Raw genomic sequence first — 9,255 nt, 5'->3', positions numbered from 1 at the left:
AAAACTGCAATTTCGTCACTTGGCGATCAGTTCACAGATAGATCAATGTGTAAAGGTGTATTTAACAATGAACAAACAAGTTATTTAATAACACGTAACCATTATAGTCATGGTTTGTTGCTGTGGGGAGAAAATTTCTAAAACACATTGAAGTAAAACGATTTAAGTACAAGTTACCATCAAATTTAATTATATGTTATATATATTTTTCAAATGTTCTTATATTCACTTTTTAATATTTGAAAGTCATGCTTATTGTATTAATGGCTTTTATAGTCATACAAAAGAAATATTGGATTTTCTTTGTTCAAAGAAGATACTGATGAAAACGACAAGATTTATATAAATGAAGTATCTCTTTGAACATCACAACAAAAAAGAAAGATATTTTACTAAGTCATCACAAACTCAACAGTTTTATTGCTTTACCAAAGATTTATTTTCTAGATAAAGATATAGAGAATTAAACAAAAACTTAAAAGAAGGAACAGTACAGATTCAGATTATTATATTATAGGTAATATTTAGAGGCTGGTATTCATCAGTTGTTAAGTGAAGTGTTGAAGCTGCAAATACAAGTTACATTAAAATAATTAGTGTCAATTCCCTTACAATAGAACTATTAATAATTCCTTTATTTTTCAGTGAAATAATCTGATACCGTATGTGGTAGAAGATAACAAGATAATTTCTCAAATAATTACAAGTACGAGCATGTATCTAGAAGATGTAATATAGTGGGTACATTTTACTTCTCTAAGGTACAATAAAACCTTTTGTATAAGCGTTCCTTAATTTTTGAACTGTTTATGAAATTACTCAACTAAATATTCCATTTAAGAAAGGAGAAAATAATAATAGTAACATATTTTGTTATTTGTTTCATTTAAAAATATATTGTTAAAGTTATAAAGTTTTAAACAAATTAAAATGAACAATCCAGTTTTAATAATGTGTGAATTGTTTTGACATAATATTTTAAAAAAAGGTGCTTTAACAACATATACATGAAATTTTCTAGTTTTATTATATATTTTTAACGTCGTTTCAAAATAACATGTAAACAAGTAAAATACGAAGTACCCCTTTAATTAGCAAGTAATAAAAGTAATGATGAAGGTGTCGCAGTGTCAAAAATAACAGAAATAAGGTGAGTATGAATACATAAAAACATACAAAACCACTGCACAAACTTACCATGAATAACTTTTTAAACAACTAAACGTTGATTTTCTACATTTGCATAAATTCAGTTTTAGAAAAAGCACTTAAACTGAACAGTGCTTTACAGTCATAGAGTGACTGATAACCATAAGCTTGTTCCGATTGACTCAATACTTACTGGCTGTTTACTGGCTATAGTTTGCAAAATTAAAGCTTAATTAATAGAGAGACGGAAAAGTGCAGACGAAACAGTCAAATTCTTGTGAGCCAGTCAGAATTAAGGTAATTCATGAAATGAATTCGTGACGTTTTCCATGAATAATTATTCTTTAAAACAGTTAGAGTTACAACTTCTAATTTACAGCAACATAGTGCGTTTTGGTCACACATTGTTCCAACAATGGTTTTATGTCATGTTGCTTAGCAACTCAACCATAATTACTATTGTTTTTAGTTTACATATTGAAAGTATAAAATAAAATGTATAGACAATAAAATTGTAAAAATATTTTAGATAATTTAAATTGGAGTCTCTGTTTATTTTTTTATAAACAATGATAATTTATCGGAAAGTACATTAATTCAGAAATGATTTAATTTCAAACTATAACAGACCTTTTTACTTTAGCGAGTAATTTTATGCTTCTAAGCTAGGTGATCCTACACTATGTTATTACTTTAAGACTGATTATAGTAACCCTCACTACACTTACACCTTATTACTACATTCGTAATGGGCGGATAGTAATCAAACTTTCTCTGCCGATCAATAAATTTTGGATATTCTTGCTCTTCCTGTTTCATGAAATCAATCATGGCGGGACACACGCTGGCTATTACATAGGGTAGAAATATTGTTTCAAGAAAAAACGTGCTACCTTCTTACAACTAGAAATGAAACTGTTATTTGTGGTGCTGCGTAATAATCACATATTTTCATAAAATTATGTAATTAGAAAATAAAAGATCAATTAAAACTCCAGTTTCTAATACTTCGAAAATAAGTATTAAAATATACTTAAATATGCTAATTACAAATATAATTTACAATATATCTTTTATTATTATGGGATTATTTCTTTTAGTTGAATAAATGTTTTAATTTTACATGAATATTTAGTAAAATGTTTAACCATTCTACAAAATAATAAATTATTGCAAAATATAAATATTTGTGTAGAAAATAATATTTATACACTTTTCAGTACATAACATGTTCAAATCCAGATATTGTTGTTTAACGTATTGCCACGTAATTGTATGTTTAACGTTATTAACTTACCTCTTCACAAGCACTTGTAAATCATTTCATCCAGTATATTTTCTGGGTCCTCTTGAACTGCTGCATATATTTTACCGACGCATTCTTTAATGTCCTGCATGCATATATATATAATATTCAATATCATGTAAGATTTTACGAGATTCGATGTTTCTACAAATATAAGATGTTCTATTGTAGGATATCACATCTAAAACTAGTCTTGATGTTATTAATTAAAGTTACATCATCGTATCGTTTCCTCGCAGTTCCCAAACTATAACGTACAAGTTAACGAAAAACACTTCTACAGTTTGAAGACTTTTCCTCTTGTATTGACATAAATTTCAAAATTAATTTATATAAAACGTCTACACTGTAAACAAGTAACATATATTAATACGTTATTGTATTTTGTTTATCATTATTAGAAACAACTACAACTCATAACAAGAAGTCACAAATTACCGAATTCGAAGAGTACTGAAACCCAATTTATTTGAACTATGAAACGTGTACTTTGGTGGTTATAAACAGAACTTTTTGTGATATTTTATTATTGAACATTTTAAGATAAATAAGTGAATATGTTTCAGAAATCAATTATATATGTTTAGGCAATATATATATACTACAGTTCATCATCACCTGTACATCGTCATATCTTTCTTCCCTGCACATTTCATTTAAGAACTCATCATACTTCTGGTAAGGAAGTTTTCCAAATTCACAGTCTCGAAATGCACCAGGAAGCTTCAAATACAAAAAAAACTTTTTTGACATCAACTTTTTTATAACATTCTACAACTTTCAATGATGTCGAGAAACCCACTTGTTGAGAAATTTATATGCACAAACGGCTCGTTTGGGTTGAGAAAATATTTTACAGAGAAGAGCGAACAACGTTTCGACCTTCTTCGGTCATCGTCAGGTTCACAAAGAAAGAGGTAACTGACCGGAAGCTGACCACATGTTTGAAAGGGGTTTGAAATTATATTCAAACATCTAATACCGCCCTCTTCATTTCGACACACAGTTACACAACCCCTTTCAAAAAATCAAAAAACTGAAGGCTTCCATAAACGACATTTCTACTTGAGCTACTTTTGCCTATTAGTCTGCTAAAACTTTATCTATTGAGAAAGGCATTGTTTAACTAAACGTTTGTTTGTTTGTTTTTGAATTTCGCAGAAAGCTACTCGAGGGCGATCTGTGTTCGCCGTCCCTAATTTAGCAGTGTAAGACTAGAGGGAAGGCAGCTAGTCATCACCACCCACTGCCAACTCTTGGGCTACTCTTTTACCAACGAATAGCGTGCTTCACCGTCACATTATAACGCCCTTACGGCTGAAAGGGCGAACATTTTTGGCACGACGGGGATGCGAACCCGCGACCTTCAGATTACGAGTAGCACGCCTTAACACGCTTGGACATGCCGGGACTTTAACTAAACATTTGCCATAGCAAAACTGGAACATATTACAAAGACGATATTAACCTAGTTCTCATAAAGGCTTCCATAAACGTCATTTCTACCTGAGATACTTCTGCCCATTAGTATCTTTATCTTTGATAAAGGCATTTTTAACTAAACATTTGTCATAGTGAAATTGGAGCATTTTACAAATACGATATTAACATAGTTCCCATAGCAAATCATCAGTTGGTCACATATATCATTGCCGAATAATAATAATAACAAATGATGACGTGGTAGCAAAATTCGTGAGTTCCTGAAACACATGTTTAGTAAATCTACTTTCGGTACTGTAGGCCCGGTATGGCCAGGTGGCTCATGCACACGACTAGTAATCTGAGGTTGGCAGTTTGGAATCCCCGTCACACAAAACATACTCGCCCTTTTAGCTGTGGGGACGTTATAATATTATGGTCGATCCCAATAGTCTTTAGTAAAAGAGTAGCCCAAGGGTTAGTGGCGGCTCATGATGATTAGCTATCTACCCTCTAACCTTACACTTCTAAATTATGGACGGCTAGCACAGACAGCCCTCGTGTAGTTTTGTACAAAATCCAAAAACAAACCAAATGTTATTATAATTTGGACAAAAAGTTCATTAAATAGATTTTATGGTCTCATCTAACAGCGTGTAGTACAAGGGGCTATTTTCAAAACTAACGCAATATCGTCACGAATTAAAGTTTATTGTTCATCTGATAAAATTCAAAATTCTAAGAGAGTATCATCATTTCTAATTAATGGTTCCATGAACTTCGTCTATTCATGATTATAAATGTGATAATACAGTCCCCTCGTGAAATAGCAGTAAGACCACTGTCTTACAATGCTAAAATCTGATGTTTGATTCCACGAAGTGATCACAGTAGATAGCTTACTGGGGCTATGTTATAACACGAAGAAAACATAAATTATAGGTAGGTACACAAATTACAAATAATTTTAGTAATATTGGTGTACGTTGCAAAGGAATAAATTAGTTATTTGTTTCAACAATTCCTTTGAAAAAGGATGATATAAACCATCATCACCAATCCGTGACTAAGATGTCGTAAGTCGACAACAATCACAAATATGAAGCATGAAACTATTATATTAATAACATAGCTACAATGAAACTCAAATATTTTCATGCAGTCGTGATGTCTTTTCAAGAAATAGTTTTATTGTAATTTGTGTTAAAATCAACAAACGGGTTCTACCATTATTGCTTTCATTATGAGGCCTGAGACTAACACATCTGTAATTATTGTTTTATACATTTATGAACTCTGGGTCTTTATTTTTATGTTTAGAGCCTTCTTATTCAGCAAAGTGACTCACATTTTATTTGGTGATACTTCCTGTCAGTATGACTAACCAAAACTTGTGAAGAATAAAACTAGAGACATGCAAGTAAAAATACATCATACAGAAGTAACATATTATCCATAGGTTCTCTGAAGCTATTTACTGATCAAATTTACTGATTTAATGATACTAAGTGTAGCAAGTCAAGGATTCATGAAAACACAAAACTCAGCCATTTCAGAGTACGCCAAGTTAACTGGACACAGAATAAACTGAGAGAAAACTATAATCATCGACATGGAAAATTCTGGAAGATAAGAAAATTCACAGAATCGTTTTATGTTTAGTCTATTAAACCTTCACTAAACAGATATTCTGAATAACAGGCGAGTAACCTGTAACTGTCATTGGTTGAATCTACAGGAAGTTCCTCCTCCAATTATTTCTTATTAAAAGCAGTCTAAATTATAAAAGTTGTTTTATTAACAACAAGAAATAAAGCAATCAGCCGTAGAACCTGATGACAGTCTACAACATATAAGGTTTTAATGATGTAAAAGACAAGAATACCATAAATAAATGTAATAGTATAACAATGGTAAAAACAAAATACAACTTACGCACTTCTACACACAAATGACAATCACTTTTATAGGATTATGATTAGGTCAACAGATGTCTCTTGCTCTTGAAAGGAGTCCATCAAACTAAACACATTTATCTCCATTTATGAATCCACTTGTAAATCTTCAGGTGGAAGCTGTATTAAAGAAGTATGCCTTAATTCTATGGTAAATGTATTCTCTTTTTCAAATTGTTGGTGTCACCTCGAAATGGTTCTAATCTTAAAGTACAGGTGTATTGGAACCAACAAGCAGACTTCATTTATTGAACCATAAAAACATATAATAATCTATAATTTTAATACAGATATGCAATATCACTGTAATATTTCTTTGAGTGTAGTAAATTTTAGGCTATAGAGAACAATTAAATAAAAGCATACAAGCTAGATGTTGAGTTTATAAAAAAATATATAATAAAAACAATAAAACATATGACATATGTATGTTTCACAAAAGCATTTAATTTTTCACTAACACCTTTTCCTTTTAAATTTGTAACTGATATATATGTAAAGAATATATATATATTTCTGCTTTTGTTAAATATAGAGAAAAACAAACTTCCTGTTAATATTTGTTGGAAATGTATTGACGTGAATAAAAATATGTTATTAATAAAAAAAATTGCTTAGAAACAGCAAATATTCACTCTTAAGTCCATAACTTTATGGAATTGTTTTGGATTAAGCACTAACCTATACAATGACCTATCTGTACTCTGCCGAACACAGGTTTTGAAATCAGGATTTTAACAGAGTGAAGCTGCAGACACACTGTGTCATTGAATGCCCATCTTTGGAGACAGAATTGGAATAATTTCAAGCTGAACCTGTGGTAAAGAGCACCATGTAACCAATTTTTACATTTTCTTGTTTCTGGGTAGAATGTGTTATTTCACAATTGCTTGTGAGTAAATTAAATGGAAAAGACCTATTTTTCTCTTCAAAATTTGCTTTTGTGACCTGGGAGCATATAATAAAAACATAATAGGATAAATATTTGGGGAATGATGCGTGTAAGTGAATTAAATTACAGTTTCAAATCTCAAAAAACTATTCATTTCTAAACATTTTTGTTCATTTTTTTATAACGCTAGTACAAATACATGTAAATCATGATTCATATGTTGTTTTATTCAGGCTTAATGTAAGTGAAAATGTAAAAGTTTGCTCGTTTTTACACAAAAAATAGCTTAATTTCTAAATTTCATTATCCACGTCATAAAACAAAGTTATAAGGGAATAATGGACATTTTCTGTACATTTATAACATAAGCAATAACGAATAACACATACTATCCAGGAACAAAATTTGTGTTACATAGTGTAATGTTAGAGAAGTTTAAGATAAAGAGGAAGTGATGGCATGAAAAAGAAATATGAGTTATTTTTAAAGCAAGTTGAACCAGACCAGATATAAAGTATTCTCAAACAGTAGTATAGTCTGTTACTGGATATTAAATGAATGGAATTTAGAAGTAGGGAGAGAAAACCAAGTTGAACCACACTAGACGTAAAGTATTCTTGAAAAGTATTGTAGTTTGGAATTTGATACCAAATAAATGGAAGTGAGAAGTGGAGAAGGAAAAACAGTAATGAAAAGATGCTCATAGTGAAAACCAATCTCCTGAAAACGCAAAAGAATGGGAAAAATAAATGAAGTGTCCAAAACCTAAGTTTTCAAAACATGAATCCCAAAGAGATAGATCAGAGCTAAGAATATAAAAGTCTCATGGGTGAGTGTCTCATAATGAAAGGAAAGGAAAAAAAAAACATGAGAGATGTCTAATAAAAAATGAAGACAAACTTACAAGTAGGAACAAGCTTATGGATGTATTCAAAGATAAACTTTAGTTAAACAATTCATGTATAACTTAACCCACATGATATACGAGCATAAGTATTTATTTGCCCCCCCGCTAGTACAGCGGTATGTCTCCGAATTTACAACGCTAAAATCAGGGGTTCGATTCCCCTCGGTGGGTTGAGAAGATAGCCCTTTGTGGCTTTGCTATAAGAGAAACACAAGTATTTATTTTAGTACTGTTCATTATAGTTATTTTGCGAAGTTTCATCGAGTTGACTCCTTGAGTTGCATATTCCCTTGGGGGCACCCTCTGTCTTATTTTACTAGTATATGGTAGCCTACGTTACAAGGTAAGGATAACATGCGCTAACAAAACTAATTGCTCATTGTATATGTATTTATGTAGAAAGTGAAGACATTTAAAGGATCAGACTCACATTAAAAATGCGAAATGCTCCATGCATCATCTTTACTTTTGGAACCAGTTTTACAACTACTAGTTGATCTTCTAACATTCTTTTTAATAACATATGAGAAAAAAGGTACTTAAAACTAAGTTCATAATGTAGTATATAGCTAACCTGCATTTCTGTTTGTTTTTAATACAAATGTTTAGGAGCCCGGTGCTTTATTGTTGTTTTGTACACTGCAAAGATTTTTATAAAACATTGTTTTCTTGTGTTAATGCACGTGTTCTGCCTCATTTTTTTATTTTCCATCTGTTAACATTACGTCGGTCGGAAAAAAAACACACGTACGAGATGTTAACCTTCTCTTTTTTTAGAGACCCAAACCTGTCTATTTTTTCTCGACATACCACACAGGGATGGAGTAACCCTGTAACGGATTTACTATATTTATTATAATATCTACGCTTAATTTTGCATAATTTTCTTTTTCACCAGTAACGTATATTTTCAACTGTTTATTGTGTAGGTTCCACATCTCGAAATTTTCAGAGAGTTCGTGTGCATAAAAATCAACAATGTATTAGATATGTATGAAATACTAGTGATTAACAGTATCGTATTGGTGATGATTAATCGTGACACAGGAGAGAGAGTTCGAAGGGCGTGAGGCTAGCCTGGAAAGACGTCATTAGCGTAATCGAGGTGTAATAATATCAATTCAGAATTATTTGATCGACGTGGACATGAGTAGTCGATAAAATATTTAGATGTAGACTCGATATATGACTCAGTGTTGTCTGTAAGTTTGTAAAACTTTTTTTATATAAATCATCATTTGTGATAACTATTAGTGTAACTGTTATTTAAATTGTTTTGCTTTTATCTTTGTAAATTGAAATATGTTTGCAATAAAAAAATATTGTTGTCAAATTCGTTGGCAACTACTATAAATTTAATAATATTAACACTTAATAAACTAGTAAGCTCAAATTAAATTTCGGGTATTTGAAGTGGAAAAAACGTAACGTATGTAATATAATGAATCAGAGACTCTGACGAAATACAGTAGAACATTTAACACGCTTCCCACGAAAAGGAATTTGGAGTAACAAATTACAATGAAAATAATTTATGCATAATACGTGCTCCAAAGTGCACATCACATTAGGAAAATCCGACATTAATCATAAAGAGGCACCGGCTTCACTGTAACTTAACGGT

At 31.0% G+C, this 9,255-nt stretch overlaps 1 long non-coding RNA gene across 1 annotated transcript; it reads right to left on the bottom strand.

Annotated features, from left to right (window-relative positions):
* Positions 1-425: 425 nt before the first annotated feature.
* On the bottom strand, positions 426-3,179 carry LOC143227106 (uncharacterized). Its single transcript, XR_013014882.1, has 3 exons — positions 3,074-3,179; positions 2,447-2,540; positions 426-566 (listed from the first exon to the last, which is right to left on the bottom strand). It is a non-coding gene; the product is annotated as an uncharacterized LOC143227106 (long non-coding RNA).
* Positions 3,180-9,255: the final 6,076 nt, after the last annotated feature.

This window comes from Tachypleus tridentatus, chromosome 9, assembly GCF_004210375.1.
Source record: "Tachypleus tridentatus isolate NWPU-2018 chromosome 9, ASM421037v1, whole genome shotgun sequence".
Taxonomy (NCBI): domain Eukaryota; kingdom Metazoa; phylum Arthropoda; class Merostomata; order Xiphosura; family Limulidae; genus Tachypleus; species Tachypleus tridentatus.
This window is presented reverse-complemented; position numbering and strand designations above follow the sequence as displayed.